The sequence below is a fragment of the Tursiops truncatus genome, chromosome 10, assembly GCF_011762595.2.
Source record: "Tursiops truncatus isolate mTurTru1 chromosome 10, mTurTru1.mat.Y, whole genome shotgun sequence".
Classification (NCBI taxonomy): Eukaryota; Metazoa; Chordata; class Mammalia; order Artiodactyla; family Delphinidae; genus Tursiops; species Tursiops truncatus.
This window is the reverse complement of record NC_047043.1, coordinates 94,300,717-94,323,397: the sequence shown is the minus strand read 5'-3', so window position 1 is coordinate 94,323,397 and position 22,681 is coordinate 94,300,717.

Here is a 22,681-nt window from a genome sequence, read left to right as displayed (position 1 = left end):
AGGCCTGGCCCAGGTATATAGCACTGTGATCAATGGGGCCTCTGAAATTGTGCATTGTGTTCATGAAATTTAGATGGGCCTGTTTGCTTGGATCTATGCTCAGTTATACCCAAGGGAAGGAACTCTGCAGAAGGCCTCAATTTGAGACCAGGCTCTGTCTCTTAGCTGCTGTGTAACTTTTGGAAAGTTATATTTTATTGTCTGTTTCTTTATCTAGAAAATAGGGACTATAATGAAGCTCACCTTTTAGGGATAGCATGAAAATTAATTAAATATTTTGAAAGAGGTCATGTACCATTCCCTCTTGTTTGTTCTGGTTATCTACTGATACGTAACAAGTAGCCCTCAGAACTCCATAAGTTAAGATGGTACCATGTTGTTATCTTCCATGATGCTGGGGGTTGGCTGGGCTTGACTGGGTGATTCTTCTCCCCTTGCTGTTACTGGGGTCATCTGGGGGCTGCGGCACATCCAAGATGGCGCCCGCACACGGCTGGCGGTTGGTGCCGTCAGCGGACCTGTTCCGGCTGCTGACCTGGGTTCTGCACGTGCCCGCTCCATGAGACGTGGCAGCTGGCTTCTGAGAGAGAGTGTGCCCAGTGCTCAAAGAGGGAGGAAACAAAACCAACCAGTCTCCTTGAGGTCTGGACTTGAAGTCCCTGAATGTCACTTCGCCATATTCTACTGACCGAAGCCCTCCCATGGCCAGCCCAGATACAAGGCAATGGGAAATAGCTCCACCTCTTAATGCAAGGAGTGAAATGTATGAATGAGGTGGGGAGGAACTGTTGGGGCCACCCTTGGATACTAGCTGTCACCTGATCACATTGAGAATAAAATGGAAAATCTTCGCCCTGGCTTACTAAGATGAGTCCTCATCGCCCACCACCTCCACCCTCTCTTCTTTCTCCTCCCTCCAGCCATACTGATCTCGCTCCCCGTCAGATATGCAAATCTTAGTCCCATGTTAGGGTCCCAGCATTTGCTGTTCCTTCTTCCTGGAATGTTCTTACTCTAGATTTTAGCCTGGCTCACCGACCTCATTCAGAAATTCACTCAGACACCACCTCTCAGAGCTCTTTCCTGACCATCTCATCAGAAAATGTCATGCACATCTCTCCTGTATCATATTATTTTAGTTTTCTTCGTATTCTTTTAGTTTCTTTAAAAAGAAACTGTGGGATGAGAACATATGAGGTAACTGAAAACTTCAGTTTCCTTCCCTTACCGGTCACGATCTGACATTCTGTTTCTTTTTGCTTACTGTCTTCTTCACTAGAAATAAGCTCCATGAAGGTGGGGATATTGTTTCATTTATGAAGTATTTCCCATGTGTAGAACTGTATCTAAACCTAGTAGATCTTGTTGTACGTGTGTGGACATAACGTATGTACATGCACATGCAGGAATGAAACGAATGGACCTGAAAGGGCTTTGTAACTTGGGCGGAATATTGTTACTATTATTGGTTAAAGACACAGTTCACTCTTTTTCTTTCATTGATTTATTCTTATTATTCATGAAGACATCCACCGAAGGCATGCTATCTGTAAATCTCTGTGCTAATGAGTAATTGGTTCAAGAATTACTATGGATTCGTACGTAGCATTTTGAATTATAATTTGTTTGTTAGATTGCATTATAAATGATAACAAAGTCTGGATTACAGTCTCACAGAGGGTTTTCACTTAATTGTGCTCCACAGATGTTCCTTTTAAACCCCACATTTCAACCTTGCAATTACGTGCCAAAAAATTACACGGCAGCTTTGCAATTCAATGCCTTAGTATGGTTATAGCTTATAGATTATCCTGGGCTGGGGGAGATAAAACTGCCGTTTATTTGAATGTCTGAAGTGCCCCGTGTGTCTCTGTATCTTATGTTATCAGCACCACAACCCTGTGAAACAGAACCTACGACCCCCAGTTTACAGATAAGAAAACAGAGGTTCCGAATGCCTTGATTTTCCAGTTTCTCTAGTGCCTAGCTCAGTTCCTGGCACCGAGATGCTCAATAAATATTTGTTAAATACTGAACACAATAAAAGTTAACTAAATTGTTTTTAAAAATATCACCCGGGGCTTCCCTGGTGGCGCAGTGGTTGAGAATCTGCCTGCCAATGCAGGGGACACGGGTTCGAGCCCTGGTCTGGGAAGATCCCACATGCCGCGGAGCAACTAGGCCCGTGAGCTGCAACTACAGAGCCTGTGCGTCTGGAGCCTGTGCTCCGACAAGAGAGGCCGCGATAGCGAGAGGCCCACACACCGCGATAAAGAGTGGCCCCCGCTTGCTGCAACTAGAGAAAGCCCTCACACAGAAATGAAGACCCAACACAGCCAAAAATAAAATAAAATAAATAAATAAGAAATGATAATGAAAATAAAGGAATTCCTTTTTTAAAAAAAAATCACCCTGCAGGTGATAGATCTGAATTTGAACAGACCTGAATTTGAGCCCAAGGTGACAAGCTCCAGAGCTAAAATTATTTCCACCAGTCGAGAGCAAGTCCTGGTGGTCTTAGTAGCATCAATGTCAAGTCTAAAAATTAGAGAAGATGAGAGGTCTTAGAGGTGAGAGTTACAGATCCATTTTGAATTGGATTTTGGATTGAGGCAGGAAATAAGATAATTATTTTAACTGACAGCATTTTATATTGGATGCTACAGTTGGTTTGATGTGGAACATCTGTTTAACATCATATACAAAATAAAGCTTTCCCTTTGATGTGTTTGGTTCTTGAGTCTCCTAGAAAATGCTGGTGATCTACAATCTACACATCGTTTGAATATTAATGAAGCAAATTAGCTCCAAAAATGCCCTACTGTGTCTCAACTCCAGGAACCAACAGGACTCATTAGACTCCTGTTGGTTAGAAATGTTAAACTGGGTTTTCTTTATTTTCATTTTAATTAAATAAAGATGACAGGCTTTCTTGATTCCCAGTTGGCCAAACCTTCTAAAGTGTGGAATGAGAGAAAATGGTACCTTCTTCTAAACACCCGTTGTAGGGGTTGCGTTGGATTTTATTCTTTCTTAAAGGACCCCGGGACGCAATCAGTAAGTTTTAAGACAAAGAGGAGCCAAAGGTTTTAGCCCTTGGGAGAAAAGGTAGAGAGACAGAAAAAAGATACTCCCCATATGATTGCAGGTGAGTGGGATGGAGGTTACAGTTTGGGTGAGGTTGATTTGCTGAGTGTCACGATACAGTGTAAGCAGTAAGCATGATTTTAATTCTCCACCACCCAGCTGAGCCGTACCAGAAGACCAAAGTGATTCAGGGATGCTTAATTTTTCCAGTTGGATGGATTGGTGAACAGCCATAGATACCCTGTGCAAGATCACAGCTGAGAACTTATCATCCAAGCTGCACAGAGCTAAGGAAGACATATACTTTGATTTCTGTCTTTTATTTCCAATGTCGCATAAAAGCATCCTAACCTTAAGTTGTACCATTTTTTGGTCAGTTTATAACCATATAAATACCTCGTGAGAGTGCAACTGGCAGTGGTGGGACCTGGAGCAGGACAGTTTTGAGATTTGCAGGAAAAGGAAAGGAACTTGCTTTCTCCTTGAATTTCCTACCTACACCGCATCATCTTCTCTTCTGTTAACAATGAGAAGTAGAATACAGACTGCCAACAAACACATGAAAGAATGCTCAACATCATTAATCATTAGAGAAATGCAAATCAAAACTACAATGAGATATCATCTCACACCAGTCAGAATGGCCATCATCCAAAAATCTAAAAACAATAAATGCTGGAGAGGGTGTGGAGAAAAGGGAACCCTCCTACACTGCTGGTGGGAATGTGAATTGGTACAGCCACTATGGAGAACCGTATGGTGGTTCCTTAAAAAACTACAAATAGGACTACCATATGACCCAGCAACCCCACTACTGGGCATATACCCTGAGAAAACCATAATTCAAAAAGAGTCATGTACCAAAATGTTCATTGCAGCTCTATTTACAATAGCCTGGAGATGGAGACAACCTAAGTGTCCATCATCGGATGAATGGATAAAGGAGATGTGGCACATATATACAATGGAATATTACTCAGCCATAAAAAGAAACGAAATTGAGCTATTTGTAATGAGGTGGATGGACCTAGAGTGTGTCATACAGAGTGAAGTAAGTCAGAAAGACAAATACCATAGCTAACACATATATATGGAATCTAAAAAAAAAAAGTCGTGAAGAACCTAGGGGTAAGACAGGAATAAAGACACAGACCTACTAGAGAATGGACTTGAGGATATGGGGAGGGGGAAGGGTAAGCTGGGAGAAAGCGAGAGAGTGGCGTGGACATATATACACTACCAAACATAAGGTAGATAGCTAGTGGGAAGCAGCCGCATAGCACAGGGAGATCAGCTCGGTGCTTTGTGATCACCTAGAGGGGTGGGATAGGGAGGGTGGGAGGGAGGGAGACACAAAGAGGGAGGAGATATGGGAACATATGTATATGTATAACTGATTCACTTTGTTATAAAGCAGAAACTAACACACCATTGTAAAGCAATTATACTCCAATAAAGATGTAAAAACAAACAAACAAAAAACAATGAGAAGCAGAGAGCTCTGAGCTAAATTGGAGTGTAAAAGACCAGTTGATACAGTCTCGTGCCTTCAAGGCAGAGTTGGCTGTTGAGAATAAATAGGAGGCAGCTGTACCACATCGTTGTAAGGAACCTTAGAAGCTGCTTTGTTCCAAACTTTATAGAATTTAACGATCCCTGAGACAGGCTCCCTTGGGGGCAAGGAAAAGGTCTAAAGGGAAACCAGGAAGCCACTTCCTCTCTCTCTCCCTGTAACCCTTCCCCTCTCCTTAAATCAGAGCAGCTGCACTGTAATTTACACATTGGGTGTCTGCGTAAGACACCATTTGAACAAAGCTAGTTAGTTACCCTTTAGGTCAATGTTTACCAATTTGGTGTTCTCAAAAATAAAGGTTCCAAAATGTGTCAATATTTAGCTTATTATCACAAAAAGTCAAAAAAAATTGGGAAAACTGCTCTTTTGTATATTGGTCACAGCATGCATTTATGTATTAAACCTTCTGGAAAATTCTGCAATAAATAATTCTGTTTCAGTTTTGTTGTAATTCCGTATTTTCCAGACTTCTTTGGGAAATGAGTATTTATCATTTTGAACGTTCAGTGGAGCGCGAGTCCACGTGCTCTCCTTTGGGATACCTTCCCTGCATTCCTGGAGTCATCTTGACTCTTAGCTGAAACCACTACTCTGTAGTTTAGAGGGAGTCCCAGGCCCTTGAGAAGATGTCTAAGAATACCTAGGGACCTGCATTCTTGTGGGTGTCTGCAGCTCCAAATTCTTCTCTTAGCTGTATTTTGATGTTGCTGTTTGTTTTCTTTTGTTCTACTTTGTCTTGTTTTTGATGCTTTCCAAATATCAGTGTTCTCTGGAAAACTTTCTACTTGTCAGCTCCGTCTTAAAATGTACCAGCTACACTTAATATGTGTTACTCTAAGCATAGAACAGAAGGAATCGGACTGTCGGATTTCATAGATTTTAAGATGCACATGTTTTTCACATTTCAAAATCTCTGAAAGTGGGATCCATCTTACAATTAAAATTGTTGAATTGGCAGCATTTTTTAGTGTTACATAAAATAATTAGTAATCTAAGATTTGATAAAATATGGCATTATTTATATTTATTCAATAAGTATGTGCTCTAAAAACCTGCAGACCTGAGTCTCATAGAACACACACACACACACACACACACACACACACACACACATACACACACACAAACACAGAGTGCTCTCAGAAATCCACTAACAAATTAAAATGGAATGATAGATTTCAAATAGTTTGTGAGCCATTTCTTACACTCAGGTTCCACAGCAGTCCTTCTCTTTCCATTTTTTCTTTTTTTAAAAAAATTGAAATATATCTGACATATAACATTGTGTAATTTAAAGTGTACTGTGTATTGATTTGGTGCATTAATATATTGTGATATGACTGCTACTGTAGTGACAGCACCTGTATCACGTCATAGAATTATCATTTCTTTCTTACGGTTGGAATAATTCAGATCTGGTCTCTTATCAAGTTTGATTATAATATAATATTTTTGTTTATATTCACAATACTGTGCATTAGGTCTCCGGGACTTTTTTACTACTTGTTGCAAGATTGTACCCTTAAATAATATCTCTTCTCTCCCCCTACCCTCCCAGCACCTGGTAACCACTGTTTTACTCTCTGTTTTTATGAGTTTGGTTTTTCAGATTCCACGTATAACTGATGTCATACAGTATTTGTGTTTCTCCGTGTGACTTACCTCACTCAGCTAATGCCCTCATGGTCCATCCACGCTGTTGCAAATGGCAAGATTTCCTTCTTTCGCACGGCTGCATTAGTTTCACACACGTACACAGCACATCTTTATCCATTCATCTGCTGATGAATGCTTAATTTTCCACATCTTGGCTATCGTGAATAATGCTGCAATAAACATGGGAATGCATGGATCTCTTTGATATCCTGCTTTCATTTCCTTTAGGTACATACCTAGAAGTAGAATTGCTGAATCATAAGGTAAATCTATTTTTAATTTTTTTGAAGAACTTTCATATTTTTTTCCATAGTGGCTGGACCAGTTTCCCACCAACAGTGTAGAAGTGTACATTTTTATTCACATCCTCGCCAACACTTGTTATCTCTCCTCTTCGATTCTATTTTCTCCTCTTTCCTCTCTTCTAGACCCATTCCCAGTCAGAACCAAAACCAAATTCTTTTCCCTTTCTCATGAAGAGAAATTTAGTCATCTCAAGCTTTTATAAACCCAGCTCAAGGTGACATCACCACTCCAGGGGGCTTGACTGTAAGTTTTTGGACTAAGCTTTCTTGTAGACTCCATTTAGGAGGGGAAGAAAGTACAGGGTAGGTGCTATTCTGTTTTTGTTGGTTTCATACACATCCCCTCCACTATATTCCAGGTGGGTAGTCCTATCACTTAAGTTTTATTTCCTCCAATGGTAGAGTTCCTCCCAAAGTACTCCCATAGCTTGCCATCTCCCAAAGCAAAGGGGTCCATTGGCAGACAGTTCTAACTGTCAGAGCCTTGTCTCATGCACTGACCCAACATTTTCCTCATTGTAAACCCTGTCCACCTATCTTGAAATTACACACACACACACACACACACACACACACACATATCTAATAATCTCTTTTCCAGATGACAGTTGTTGAAGCATTTAAAGACAAGTGTCACATTACCTATAAATCTTCTATTCCACACGTCATCACATTTCTTTCTGTGGTTTCTTGAATGTCAAGACTCCCAGGTTCTGTATCATCAAGATCTATATTCTAGCTTGTCAGGCTTAAACTGAGGGTATAAAAGCCAGGTCTCACTAATTTACTTCCTCTGTAGCTTAGCAGCGCAGATGACCTTATTTCCTTCATAATATTTATAAGCTCAGATGATTTTATTTCCTTGTTTATTGTCTTTAACCTTCATTAGAACGTAACATCTGTACGGGCGTGCCTCTTTTCTTTTTGTTTGCCTTTTTATCATAGGTCATGACAGATAGTAGATGCTCAGTGAATGTGTTGACTGAATAAATGAATGACTGAGCTATCCTTTCTCCAGCATTCCTCACAGGTGGCTCTTAGCCATTCGTATATTTCATCCACACGTTCTCTAGGTGTCCTCGAATGCTGTTCATCAGAGACCTAAACAAAAATGTTTTAAAGACTCCTCACTCAGTTTGAGTTTCACTTTTATCATAGCCATATCTTTTGATATATGATAGGTTGATAATATAGATGTAAAAATTGATAGATCAATATCTATTCATATCTACTCTCTCCAGTCATTCTCGCCCTGACGTAAAACGCAGAAGCAAAATAGAAATTGAGGGCTTCCCTGGTGGTGCAGTGGCTGAGAGTCCGCCTGCCGATGCAGGGGACACGGGTTCGTGCCCCGGTCCAGGAGGATCCCGCATGCCGCAGAGCGTCTGGGCCCGTGAGCCATGGCCGCTGAGCCTGCGCGTCCGGAGCCTGTGCTCCACAATGGGAAAGGCCACAACAGTGAGAGGCCCGCATACCGCAAAAAAAAAGAAAGAAAGAAAGAAATTGAGCGAAGCCCTTTCTTTCCATCACCTATGAATTTTAACCATCCATGCTATGGTCTGTGGGAAGACCTAAAAGGGTACTCAAACCTGATTACAGATGCTGTGTCAAGTGAGAATTGTGCCTCGCTGATTTGACGTGTGTTTTTGAATACACCCTGAATTCTCTGTTAATTTGCGCTTTTCCCCTTCTTGTGTGAGTTCGGCATCATTACAGGTTCTTGAGAGCAGGGCCCTTCTTTGTCCTCTTCACCACTGCGTTCAAGCTGTGATGTTTGCTTTAGCAATTGATGTTGAAAATCTAGGACAACTTGTGTGACCCTGAGCAGCGTCCTTGACTTGAAACCGTCAGGAGTGCCCTGTTCAGAGGAAGTTGCTGTGACTTTACCTGCACGCCAAGAGGGGCTCTGTAGGGTAAAACGTGTCCTTTCCTGGAAAGGAAATTTTATTTTATTTTATTTTTTTTAACATTCTTGGATCTGACGTTTTATTTTTCATCTGTAAGATGGAAAGCTAGAGCAACTGACCTCAAGGGTTCCCACTGGCTTTGTGATTCTATGACTCTGTTCTGTGGTAAGGGCTGAGTGGAATAAAGCATGTGAAAGTTTAACAAAGAGTTATTCAAAACTAAGTATTATAATTAAAGCCGTCTTCCTTGATGTTCCGTGGAATTTATATCATAGTGATTCTTTTTTACTTTGTATTTCACCAAAATACACAAAGATGTACGAGCGTGGTTTTCAGTGAGAAAAATGGAAATAATAAAAGTAATAAAAGACCTCCTATTTGACCAGAGAAAGGGTAAAGAATATTAACTTTACATAAGAGAGGCAGGTAGTGAACTCTGTTGTCTAGACCCTGGAGAACCCCCTCTCTGGGTTATCTATTTCTATGGGAGCTATTGACGGTGCTCTAAATTATAGTCGACTGATAGCAATGCAAAATAATTGTCTATAGAGAAAAAAAAAATTCTGCCCTGTCCAAAAACTCTCTTTCCCCCTGTGGCAAGAGGAGGGTCTTTTTCTGTTTGCGCCCTCATTTCTGTGTTCCTGATCTGTAACTGTGTGTGTTCTCTGGATTCTGTTCTGAGGTAGGTAAAAAGCACCTCGTTCCCCCATAGATCATGTGTTAAATATTTAACACGTGTTGATTTTTGTATTTGCTTGAGAATCATGGTTTTACCCTACGTGTAAAATTGCTTTTTCAGAGTTCCGTGGAATGTCGCAGTGGATTAAACACCAGTAGCCTTTGGTGTAACATACATTTGCATTAGTTTTTCCCCCTTCCCTGTTACGCTTCCTCTTGCTCCTCACTCCTGGTTCCTTCATAGCGCACTCCCAAGGAAATTACCCTTATGCACACTTTCATCTTGGTTTCTGCTTTGAGCAGGAAAGAGTGGGGTGGGGAGGGGGCTAAAACATTGGAAAATGGAAGTTATATTGTGAAAGGTAGTTCTTATTTGGGTAAATTGGTAAAATAAATTGGAGTCTTGAAACTAACACTGTCAGCCATATACTGAGGGGGGCAGAGCAGCAAGGTACAAGGAGCCTGGGTCTCAGACAATCACGGAACCGTTGTATTAGCCCTAGACTGTGTATGTTTACAGGAAAGAAAAGCAAACAGCTTGGTCTTGCTGTGTAGGCCACCACCATTTTGACCAAGCTGCATCCTTACTGATGTATTACCTCTTGCCCTGAATCACTTCTTGATATCAAAAGTCGTATGCATTTAATGAAAGAGGCAGAGCTGACGTGAGGAAACCATCCATGAACGATTAAGTGCTGGGTACCAAGGCTTGATTAACTGAAACGGTGCAGAGCTCCCCAGTGGGCTAGAATTCTACAAGAAAGTGTTGTGGTTAAGATATGACTTGTGTGGATTCAAGAGGTGTAGTTAGGATTTAAAATGGCAAAAGGGGTAGGGCAGGAGGTTCAAGGCAGAGAGCAGTCCAAGGAATAACATGAAGGTGGCAAAGATTACAAAGTGGGCTGTGGGAGGTGAGAGTGAAAAGACAGCTCTACATGGAGCAGCAGGGCTTGGGGGAGGGTATAACTGGTTCTCAGAGCACCCCTTCTCCCCCTGCCCAGCACCAGCTTCAGGGAGCCCTGAGTAGCCTTTGCTTTTAAGGACCCCATGGCATTTCCATTAATGCCTCTGAATCCGCTTTACCCCTTGCCTCTGTCAACTGCAAATGGAGTTTTTAGGTGGATTCATTGAGATGAAATAAGAAAAGGACCTGGCAGGATGTCTGTTAACTCCCCCCTTTTCCTCCTTTCCTCTCACAACATCCATCTCCACACAAAGTTCAGTCCTCCACAGTTTGTACCACAGTTTCAACATCTGATTTCTCATGGAGATAATTAAACCATTTAGCGTGTCCGTAGAAACCAACTGGAGTAGTAAGTCTTCTCTTCCTATGCTTTAAACAAAATAATGATCCTTTCATCCCGAACACTCATTACAATAGCAGCTCCTAAACCTGGTGTTAACTGTGTCTCTTGTTACACGGTTACAGATCATACTGGCTCTGGATCACACCATGTAATTATTTTTATTCATTAACAGGCAACACTTAAAAAACATTGGATTCCCACCTTGTCATAATGGGAGGGGGCTCTTTGATACTGTCAAGGGCACATCATCAATAAGAGTCATGATAGACGGGCCAGGTTCTTAAACATCATGGACGTTTATATTCTCTAACATAAAAAAGTTTATATGCTTTTGAGGAAGTTTATTGCAAGGAGTTCAGAAAAGAAGAGGTATATCCCTGTAGCCCAAGTCTTTAAAAGAGAGATTCACTATGGACTAAACGTAGAAAGATCCGGCTAGGTGATTTAAGGGAGGCGTATGAACACCATGTTCTTCAGACATCACATTACAAATGAACGTGTGTGTGTGTGTGTGTGTGTGTGTGTGTGTGTGTGTGTGTGTGTGTGCTATTATCTAATCGCTTCTGTAGAATCAGGTAACCTAGAGGGGGGTTTCTCCAGGGTCTAGACAATGTGGGGTCTGCCTTTCCAGAAGAACACCCATTCCCCCTGGAGAACTCTCAAGAATTGCTCAGGACCGCCATCCCCTCTGGTCAAGGGTGACCCCGCAACTCTAGAGTGCGCATGAGTGAGTCACTTCCTGCAGGGGTCCCACACCACTGTGTCAGGGAGTCCTGGGAAGCTACAGGGACATGGTATGGGCTTCATGGAGTGAGAAAGGTCACCTTTCCTCAAACCAGTCCCCAGCTCACATGCACCTGTCTGCCTCAGCTATGGCTAAAATAAAAGGTGGGGCTGAGAGGATTTGCATGGGTGAACTTTCTGCATGTGCTGTCAGGCCTCCAAATAACCCAATAGATAGCTGGGAAAACTGAGGCTCAGAGGGGGTGAACTCCGTCTCCCTAGGACACACGGCTCGTTTAGTAGGAGATTCCGTTTTCAAATTCACGGTCTCTCTAGACTCCATTCCCAACTCTTACATTCTACTTGATCAGTTGCTTTTATTACAGACTGGATTTAAACTTGAGCCATTAAGTAGGGGAGAATTGAGATGCCAAACCCTGATGATTGCCAGAGGAGAGGAGCTGGATATATCTGAAACCAAGAATAAAAAATCCCCAGTGGAAAACCTGTTATAATATCAATGGCTCACCCAGGGCAAGACATTATCAATTGTTTGTTTATTGTCTTTAGCATCACTTGATCTCATAACCCTGCAGGCACCTCCCCCTCCACTCCCGCCACCTGTCCGCAACCCACACGCTCTTGACCTTTACTAAAATAGCTTTGGAATGTTTTCTCCACTTTTCTTTAAAGCCAGATTGTATGGCAGAAGCGAGTATGGAGTCTTTGGGAAAGGGGACATTTTTTGCCTTACACAAAATCGCTCTGGAAACTTAGTAAAGTCTTGGTGAAAGGGAAACATGCAAGCAACTTGGTCCCCACTGTCACTGGGATACAAATTGTCATCCCCAGTTTGTGCGCAGTTGAGCTGGGTTGACGGGGTGGGTGCTTGGAGGACCACTGGACACTTAATCATACCTCCCCGGGGACTTATAGGCCAGGCCAGGGGACACGTGTATGCCTGGTTACTTATTTCTGTGCTGTACCTTTGAGGCAGATTATATATACATATGTTCCTGTGACCTCCGTTCTCTGGTTATATTTCTGTGTCTAAAAATCCTTCCCATGCCCCAGTGGAAAAGTCTTACGTGGCTGTCCTCAGCCAGGTTGCTCTGACAATGAGAAATCCAGCAGCATTGGTGAGTGCCTCTCACTCCTGCCTTGGTTTACGTACATATCAGCAACTTCAGAATTGTCTGAAAGAAGGAAAGCGCCACTCTGGAGTGCTGCGGCAGGAAGAGCTTACAGAATTTCGTGGTGTTCTCTGTGTTTTTCTCACCTCTTAGATGGGCTCTGTGACCTCGGGCAGGTTGCTGAGACTAGAAACTCCACTGATTACAAATGTTCAAAAGAGTGGATAACCCGCATCCCACTCCAGGGGGTTCTGGGAGGGCAGAGTGAGGCACTGGAAGGTGCCTTGTAAACTGTTAAGTGCCTTGTAAACTATTAAGTGCCCTGCGGCCTGAGATTCAGCAAATGCTAATATTTTTCTCTCTGACCTTCAATAAAAGAAAAGCTGAGGCTGTGGATTTCTGTTCTAACTCAGCCAAGGCCGTAACGTGGGGGAACGGGCTGATGTCATCCAGGTGTGTGCTCATGGTATCCACGGCTAAACCTAGGGGGGAGGAGAGGAATGGTGTCTTTTTGCTTGTCTTTGGGAAATAGCACCTGCATGTAAAGTCGGTTGTTCATTTGCTGTGTGCCAGGTTCTACGCTAAGTGTTTTCCATACATTCCTCGTGTATCTTGTCTATCGGCATGAGCAAAGGGGGAGGGGATGGAACGAGGAACAATCATAAGGCAGACCGCCGTGAAAGGGGGTGACAGCGCTCATGTATTCAGCTAACACTTGTGCAGTCCCTGCTGTGTGCCGGACACGGTGATGCTCAGCTTGCATCTTGATGTCTATTGTCAAGACCGAGGTATGACCACATATGGCCACGCGGAGAGAGGCGGCTGTGAGGATAAATGGTAGTTAAATCCTGGAACAAGCATGTGCTCCTACCCTAGGCTGGGGGCCTGGCCTTCGCTTTGCAAGTCAAAACCCAGGCCAAAGGCTTGGAGCTGCTTAAAGATCGATCCTCAGAGGTCACTAAAAACTGCTAAGTGAACGCTTGCCCTCTCCATCTGTCACTCTGTTCACAGCCCCCTGTGCCCCTTTTAGTCACAGCAGGCTCCCACATGGGGGCGGGGTGTGGTGTGGGAGCAGACAGGACCCACCTCTGCCAGCTCTTTGTGAAGCGTGATTCTCTGAAAGCTCACGAGGAACCTGGAGCTGCTGGCTTGGGCTCAAAGCCCCAGCAGCGGGAGCTCCAGGATGCCATGTGGTCTCCAGTAATTAGAGCCGCCAAAGCCATTACCAAGGAGAGCCAGTGCACTTACGCAATTAGTGATGGTTCGGCTAGTGTCCACCATTGCCAGATGGCCTCTGCAAGTCCCCCGCATTCTCAGACAAATTACACTTGGAGGCAGAAATGATGTCCTTTAAAGGCACGGACAGAGTAAACCTTCTAGACACGCAGTGGGAAGAAAAGATAATCACCCTAATCAGAGACATAAGCCCTCTTTATTGAACGTCAATTATGTGGCAGGCTTGGGGCTAGACATTCCGTATGTTATCATTTCAATCCTCACATCATCCCTATGGAGTAGCTGCTAAGAGTATCCTTGTTTTACTTGCAAGAAAACCGAGGCTTTGAGAGGATGTCCAGAGTCATCCAACAAGAATATTTAAAGCTGGGATTCAAACTCAGTTCTGTCTGGCTGCAAAAAGCGCATTCTGGAATCACGTAGACCATTTTGTGCTAACTTGATAGGAAGGTCTCCTTTAAATATGTCACTTCCCCAGCCTGGATTATGCCCCTCTTTTTATACACTCTTATAGCACATAACGAAACCTCTTATTTATAGCCACAACTGTCATATGCTTAAGGCCTATGTCCCCCATTATATTCAGTTCAGTAAAGGCAGGATTTTGTTGTTTTCTTCATCACTTTATCCACAACTCCCTGCACTGTGCCTGGTATATAAAAAGTGGTCCACAACTACTTGTTGAGTGAACTGATGAAAGCATACAGGCAAGATAAAGAGAGTGAAAGCAAGAAGACACAACTCATGAGAATATGGAAAGATAATTGGGTTTCATATTTACAAATATGGAAAGATAATTGGGTTCCTTATGAGTTTGGAGAGGAGCTTTCAGAGAATCATGTTGCTGGTTGCTGGTAAACCAGTTCTCTGGGGAAGAAATCACTCTGATTTGTAGCATTTGCCAGGTTCCATGGTGTAAATACTCCCACCGTGACCAGTTTCAGGCTACCAACATGATATCTTTGAATGCAGAGCTGGGAAGAGATGCACAGAATTGGCTCTTGTCAGGTCCAACAGGACGTTCAAATTTGTTGGAGTCCAGAGAAAGTCAGTCTCCTGTCAGATTTCCATGCTCGCCACCTGTAGAATGAAGAGTCTGGACTCGTAGTTTCCACATTCTCTCTATCAGCTATGACACTCTCTGAGCCGACATAGGATGCCTTTCCTTATCTTGTTCTCCCACTCGGTTGGGGTGAGGGGAGTGAGGGGACAGGAAGATGGAGGACCGAACCTCCAGAAGACAGAGTGAGAGCTCAGATCAGTGAGCTGTTACAGCACATTGCTTGCTTTTCTCAGAAATGTCTCCCAGTGCTTTCAAAAGAAGTCACTTTTTACATCCAGACGAAGGAATCAACCTGTTTGCTTCCCAAGGAAAATACAACTACATGTCACCAATTTCAGAAGTCAAGCATCAGTGGGTTTGTGGAAAGCTAGTCCTTAGCATTAGAAAACAGCTTAAGATAAAGCATCCTGTTACGAAGTGTTGGATAGGTGTCATGAGACTTACACGTTCTGTATTTGAGAAAGACAAATGGATACAGTGAGAGCATGGTGATATCTCTATTTTACGCCCTCTGCTTACTTAACCATCCCTTGCCCTCTTTCACCGTTTACAGTACCCAGGCTTTTCATCCTAAGGTGAACTTAAGATGTTGCAGAAGAGTCCAGGGAGAATAGGAAACTGTTATCGTGCCTGTAATCTGTGAGAGCTGTAATTTTGCCTTTGCAATATTTTGAATGGTGGGTGGTCACTTGGCCTTAACATCTCAGTGTCACAGGACTACTAAGTCACTAGTTCGAGCGTTCATGCTGTAGAAAATTGAAAACCATAGTTTCTAGACACAGAACGTTCTTTCAAGTGAAGTGTCTCTAATTTGGACAGTTCTGCATAGAAAGTCTGTTTCAAGAGGTTTAGAGGGCTAGAGACAGAGGATGAGCTGTAAATGTTTGCCCTCTTCTGGGACTCGGTGGAAAGTGGATCATTCAGAATGCTGGCAGTCACCCACTCGGTCACGCTGATTAGATCTTTGGCCTTGAAGTTTCTCTCCACCCCTTAGTCAATATGCGTAATGCATTCATTTCAGATTCAGATGTAAAAAGCATTTGTTGAACCTCCTGTATTTGTCAGGCATGTTGGAGGGGTGGGAAAGGGGATAGATGAAGAAAACCAACTTCGTTTGCCCCAGGAGTTCTCAGTATCGTACCAGAGGACAGAGGTATGAAGGAATACCTCAAGCAGGAATGTGATTTGAATAGAAACAAATGCATAGGGGAAACACAGGTCTTTGGACATGTAGTAGGGAGAGAAGGCTGTGGAGTCAGATCAAACTTCTTTACTAGCTATGTGACCTTGAAGAAGTTACTTAACCCTGTAAGCTTCAGGTTTCCTATATACAAAAGGGATAATAATCGTCATGTCTATCTCTCAAGTCATTTTGAGGATTAGATGAGCTGATGCATCTGAAGCCCTCAACACAGTCTGTGACATATAGTGAGCACTGAATAAATATCAACTATTATTAGTTATTTTCCTTGGGAGTAACGTTTGGAGTGAGATAAATGGGAGTGATCATGGGTGGGAGTGGGGATGGGGAAGGGTGTTGTAGGCTGAGTGACCAAGACATGAAGAGGTGAGAGCCCGCCATGTATTTGGGTAACGTTTAGTAGACCAAACTCATCTGACAGATATTGAGAAATGGGAAGGGATGGAGTTGAAAACAGAAGACTGGGTTAAGCTTGGAAAGGACTGACAGACCTAGTAAAGAAAGTAACCTTAACCTGAAGGCAAAGGGACCCACTGGCATTTTTTTTTTTTTTTTTTGCGGCACACGCGCCTCTCACTGTTGTGGCCTCTCCCGTTGCGGAGCACAGGCTCCGGACGCGCAGGCTCAGAGGCCATGGCTCACGGGCCCAGCCGCTCCGCGGCATGTGGGATCTTCCCGGACCGGGGCACGAACCCGTGTCCCCTGCATCGGCAGGCAGACTCTCAACCACTGCGCCACCAGGGAAGCCCCCCCACTGGCATTTTTAAGGCAGTGGTTACATCTGCTCAGGTGCTACAGTGAATTGGAGAGGGGAGGAGTTTTGAGGCAGGGAGACCTATTCAGGGGCTTTTGTCTGGAGATACATATTAGGAAACCGTTGGTGTTGGACAGTAGTTGACACCATGGGGGTGGGGAAGGACCTCCGCAAATAAATGTAAAATGAAGAGAGTCAGTGACAAAGCCTTAGGAAATCTCACATTTCAGAAATGCCAGAGAAATAGGTACTGACACTAATGAAAGAGATAGCAGGGAAGATCTAGGAGCAGAAAGAGAGATCAGGCTTCATGAAGACAAGGAAAAAGGACATTTCTGGGAGGATGGAACATCAAATACCACTGAGATGCCAAGTAGGCTGAGACTTGAAAAGAGGCCAAGAATTGAAGCAATTAGTGGTTCATTGTTGGTCTAATTAGAGCAGTTTGAGGGGCATCCTGGATTACAGGTGAAAAACAAAGCGGGAGTGAGGAAATGGAGTAGTGTGTGTACAACCCTTCAAGGAATTGGGAAGTAAGGGATAACGAGACAAAGGTAATAATGTAAGGTTTGGGGCAGCATAAATGGGACAATAAATAACTTAAAAAGATTGGGATACTCCAATATTTTGAAAGGGGTTTGGTCAAGAAAGAGGAATTGAAAAGAGAGGAGAGATGCCTTCAGAGCTTAGAGAAGAGCAGATCGGAAACTGCAAGTGGAGAAATTGTTCATTGGTTGGAGAGGAGACCCTCTTCCCTGGGTTAGCAAGGAGTAAAATAAGAATGCATAGGAGGATAGCTAAAATTGAAGGTGGTGGCACCCTGGCCTGAATTTTCTCTGTGGAATAGATTAGGTTGTCTTGTGAGTGGAAGGAGGTAGAGGTGGAGACTGGATACTTGACTAGATTAGTAAACTTTGGAGCATCCCGTGTGGACAGTGAGAATGCGAATAAAGGTCGAAGAGAAGACTTGAAAGCATTAATTACTCAGAGCAGAAGACTTTACGTAGCAAAGAGGGCATCATTGTGATTTTTTCCAGCACTTTGTGGGCATCCTGGGAGCATTTGCAGAGAAAATACGTATGTAGGATGGATTCAGGTTGAGGATTGGCGAGAAGCACGCAGCAGAGTCTAAAGGAATGGAAGATCGCCAAGGGATTATTACTGCTGTGGCTATTAGTGGGGACCAGACTGGCGAGGGAGGAAGGAAGGCGAGGAGGGGCTGAGAGGCTGGTGTACTCGCACAGTGTGGAATAGAGAGATGTGAGAATGTTTCCTTTGCCATCTTCCCATCATTCCCTGACGATGCCACCATACCATCTGTGTGTATTTTTCCATCAGCAGTGGGCTTAAGTTTAACAGAGCAAAGTAATCAATGCTGAAACACAGCACTCCAGAACATTCTATGGCAGTGGAAGGGACGGTGTTTATTCATTGGATAGCTTCCGTGGTGGCCATTAGAGCCTTTTAGAGTGACGTAGTATCTCTATCAGAATGGAACAATCCCTGCATCCAGTAATCTTACAGTTTGATTTCTAGCAACTCTGGAGGGGTCATATCTTTATTTTCCTCTTTAATTCTTCCCCATTCTAGAAGAATATCCACAGATTCGTGAAAGCAGAATGTTGCAGTGAGATGTCTTAACGGTCCAAGGAGGAATTTACCAAAGTAACTTGGCAGGTTCCGTGGACACTAATTTCCTTATCTCACAAATGATCTCAGAAATTCCTCCAGTGGTAAGTTCCAACATGAGATTAGGCGTTTCCCCCTTGCACTTCAAAGCTGGATATGCCTGGGTGAAGTTATATCGTTATGCCTTGGTGTGAATGAGTTCATCCTATGACTTGCGGGAAGCTGACGGTTACAGAGTTTCAATTCTTTGACTGACTTGTTAAAGAATTATAATTGTATTTGTCAGGACAACTTGAGAATAAACTTACTAAGGAAATACTCAGGTGCTGCTGAACTTGCCTTTTTGGCAAGAGGGAAAGGAGAAGTACTATAAACAGGCTGTCTAGGAGGTGAAACAGCCATGCTGAAGTTTAAATCTATACATGCTTTGTTTTTCTCTTTAATATTCACTGTTTAATTACAATGTTTTGTGCGATCTCCACAAGGCTGACATACACAGACTTTTAAAAACATGTTTGTTATTGGAAGATGTATTTGTTCTTAGAAACTGTGACATACGATTATTTTGGAAAGTTAAATTTGCTCTCTTAGGCTATAAATGATCTCAGAGCCTTGTGGCTGGTAACCCACTACTCTGAGAATAAACAACAAACTCTTGATTGATCTACTACTGAATATTATGGGATATGTTTTGCTCTAAGGTGGCATTTTATCTCTCACTAATCTTGATAGCCATTATGACAGGTGTGAGGTGATACCTCATTGTGGTTTTGATTTGCATTTCTCTAACAATTAGCAATGTTGGGCATCTTTTCATGTACCTGTTGACCATCTGTATGTCTTCTTTGGAGAAATGTCTCTTTAGGTCTTCCGCCCATTTTGATTGTGTTGTTTGTTTTTTCAATATTGAGTTGTATGAGCTGTTTATATATTTTGGATATTAACCCCTTGTCTGTCACATTTGTTTGAAAATATTTTCTCACATTCTGCAGGGTGTCTTTTCATTTTGTTAATGGAATCCTTTGCTGTACAAACGCTTTTAAGTTTGATTAGGTCCCATTGGTTTATTTGTGCTTTTAGTTCTTTTGCCTTGGGAGACTGATCTAAGAAAAGATTTCTACAGTTTATGCCCAAGAATATTTTTCCTATGTTCTCTCCTGGTGTCATGTCTTATACTTAGGACTTTAAACCATCTTGAGTTTATTTTTGTATAGGGTATGAGGGAGTGTTCTAATTTCATTGATTTACATGTAGCAGTCCACCTTTCCCAACACCACTTATGGAAGAGGGTATCTTTTCTCCATTGTCTGTTCTTGCCTCCTTTGTCATAGATTAATTGACTGTAGGTGTTACCCATTGACTTTCAAGTGGCAAAGCTGGGGTTTAAATTCTGACTGTTGTGACATAAATTTGTGCTATCAGTCATGAATTTTATTTCTATTTTCAGTTTTTGAATTTTTATTTTATTATTTTTAATTGCAGTATAATTGACCCACAATACTGTGTTGGTTCCAGGTGCACATCATAATGGTTTGATATTTCTATACATTACAAAATGATCACTACCGTAAGTCTCCTTACCATCTATCACCATACAAGGACTGTGTTCCCCATGCTGTACATTTCATCCCTGTGACTCATTTATTTTGTAACTGGAAGTTTGTACTTAATTTCTCTCACCTATTTCACTCACACCCCACCTCCTTCCCTCTGGCAACTACCTGTTTGTTCACTGTATCTGTGAGTCTCTTTTTTGTTTTATTTTGTTTGTTTGTTTTTATTTCTTAGATTCTACATATAGGTAAAATCCTATGGTGTTTGTCTGTTTGCCTTTCTCTTGCTGACTTATTTTACTTTGCATATTACTCTCTAGGTCCATCTGTGTGTGTGTGTGTGTATGTGTGTGTGTGTGACATCTTCTTTATCCATTGATTTATTGATGGACACTTAGGTTCTTCAGTTTCTTTCATAACTTGGCTATTGTGAGTAGTGCTGCAGTGAACATAGGGGTATGTATATCTTTTCAAATTAGCATTTTTGTTTTCTTCGAAAAAATACCCAGAAATGGGATTGCTGGATTTTATGATAGTTCTATTTTTGATTTTGGGGGAAACCTCTATACTGTTTTCCATAGTGGCTGTACCAATTTATAGTCACCCCCAACAGTGTACAAGTGTTTGTTTTCTCCATATCCTTGCCAACACTTGTCATTTGCCGTCTTTTTGGTAATAGCCATTCTGACAGATGTGAGGTGATATCTTACTGTGGTTTTGCTTTGCATTTCCCTGATGATTAGCAACGTTGAGCATCTTGTCATACATCTGTTGAACCTCTGTATGTCTTCTTTGGTAAAAATATCCACTTTTTAAAATCAGGTTGTTCACTTTTTTTTTTTTTTTTTGCGGTACGCGGGCCTCTCACCGCCGTGGCCTCTCCCGTCGCGGAGCACAGGCTCCGGACGCGCAGGCTCAGCAGTCATGGCTTACGGGCCCAGCCACTCCACGGCATGTGGGGTCCTCCTGGACCGGGGCACGAACCCACGTCCCCTGTATCAGCAGGTGGACTCTCAACCAGTGCGCCACCAGGGAAGCCCTGTTCCCTTTTTTTGATGTTGAGTTGTATGAGTTCTTTGCATATTTTGGATATTAACCCATTGTCAGATATACCATTTGCAAGTATCTTCTCCTATTCAGTAGGTGACCTTTTCATTTTGTTGATAGTCTCTTCCTTGTGCAAAAGATTTTTAGTTTGATATGGTCTCATTTATTTTTGCTTTTGTTTCTCTTACCTAATGAGATATATGCAAAAAAATATTCCTGAGGCCGATGTCAAAGACCATACTACCTATGGTTTCTTTTAGGAGTTTTGTGGTTTCAGGTTTACATTTGAGTGTTTAATCCACTTTGAGTTTATTAATATTTTTGTATATGGTGTGAGAAAGTAGTCCAGTTTGTTATATTTGCATGTAGTTGTCCAGTTTTCCCAACACTGTTTATTGAAGAGGCTGTCTTTTCCCCACTCTACATTCTTACTTCCTTTTGTCATAGATTAACTGTACAATAAGTAAATGTGTGTTCATTTCTGGGTTCTGTATTCTGTTCCATTGATATATGTGTCTGTTTTTGTGCAAATACTGTACTGTTTTGATTACTGTAGCTTTGAATATAGTTTGAAATCAGGAAACACTATTCCTCCAGCTTTGTTCTTCTTTCTCAAGATCGTTTTGCTATCTGGGGTCTTTTGTGTTGCCACACAAATTTTAGAATTATTTTTTCTAGTTCTCTGAAAAATGCCTTTGGTATTTTGATAGGGATTGCATTGAATCTATAGATTGCTGTGGGTATTATGGTCATTTTAACAATATTATTTTTTTCCAACCCGTGAGCATGGCATGTCTTTCCATTTGTTTGTGTCATCTTCAGCTTCTTTCATCAGTGTTTTATAGTTTTTCAAATGTAAGTCTTTTAACTCCTTGGTTAGATTTCTTCCTAGGTATTTTATTCTTTTCAGTGCCACTGTAAATGGGATTGTTTTCTTAATTTCTCTTTCTGACAGTTTGTTGTTAGTGTATTGAAATGCAACAGATCTGTGGATTAATTTTTTATCTTTCAACTTTCCTGAATTCATTTATTAATTCTAATAGATTTTTGGTGGTGTCTTTAGGATTTTCTATATATAGTATCATGTCATCTGCAAACAATGGCAGTTTTACTTCTTCCTTTCTATTTTGAATCCCTATCATTTCTTTTTCCTTGTCTGATTGCAATGACTAGGAACTTCCAATACTATGTTGAATAAAGGTGATGAGCGTGGGCATCCTTGTCTTCTTCCTGATCTTAGAGGAAATGCTGTCAGCTTTTTGCCATTGAATATGATGTTAGCTATGGGTCTGTCATATATGGCTTTCATTACATTGATGTATGTTCCTTCAGTAACCACTTTGTTGAGAGTTTTTATCATAAGTAGATGTTGAATTTTGTCAAATGCTTTTCCTGCATTTATTAATACGATCATATTATTTTATTCTTTAATTTATTCGTGTTTTGCATCACATTTATTGCTTTGCAAATATTGAACCATCCTTGCATCCCTGGGATAGATTCCACTTAAACATGGTGTATGATCCTTTCAATATATTGTTGAGTTCAGTTTGATAATATTTCATTGAGAATTTTTGCATCTATCTTCAAGCCAGACATTCTTGGGGCTCTTCGTCCCAGTGCAGGACCCCTAGGCTGGGGAGCCTGATGTGAGACTCAGACCCCTCACTCCTTGGGGAAAACATCTGCAATTGTGATTATCTTCTAATTTGTGGGTTGCCTACTCTGAGGCATGCGTCTTATCTATACTGCTACTCCTACCTGTCTCATTGTGGTTCCTTCTTTATAGCTTTAGTTGTGGAAAATTTTCTGTTAGTCTTCAGGTTGTT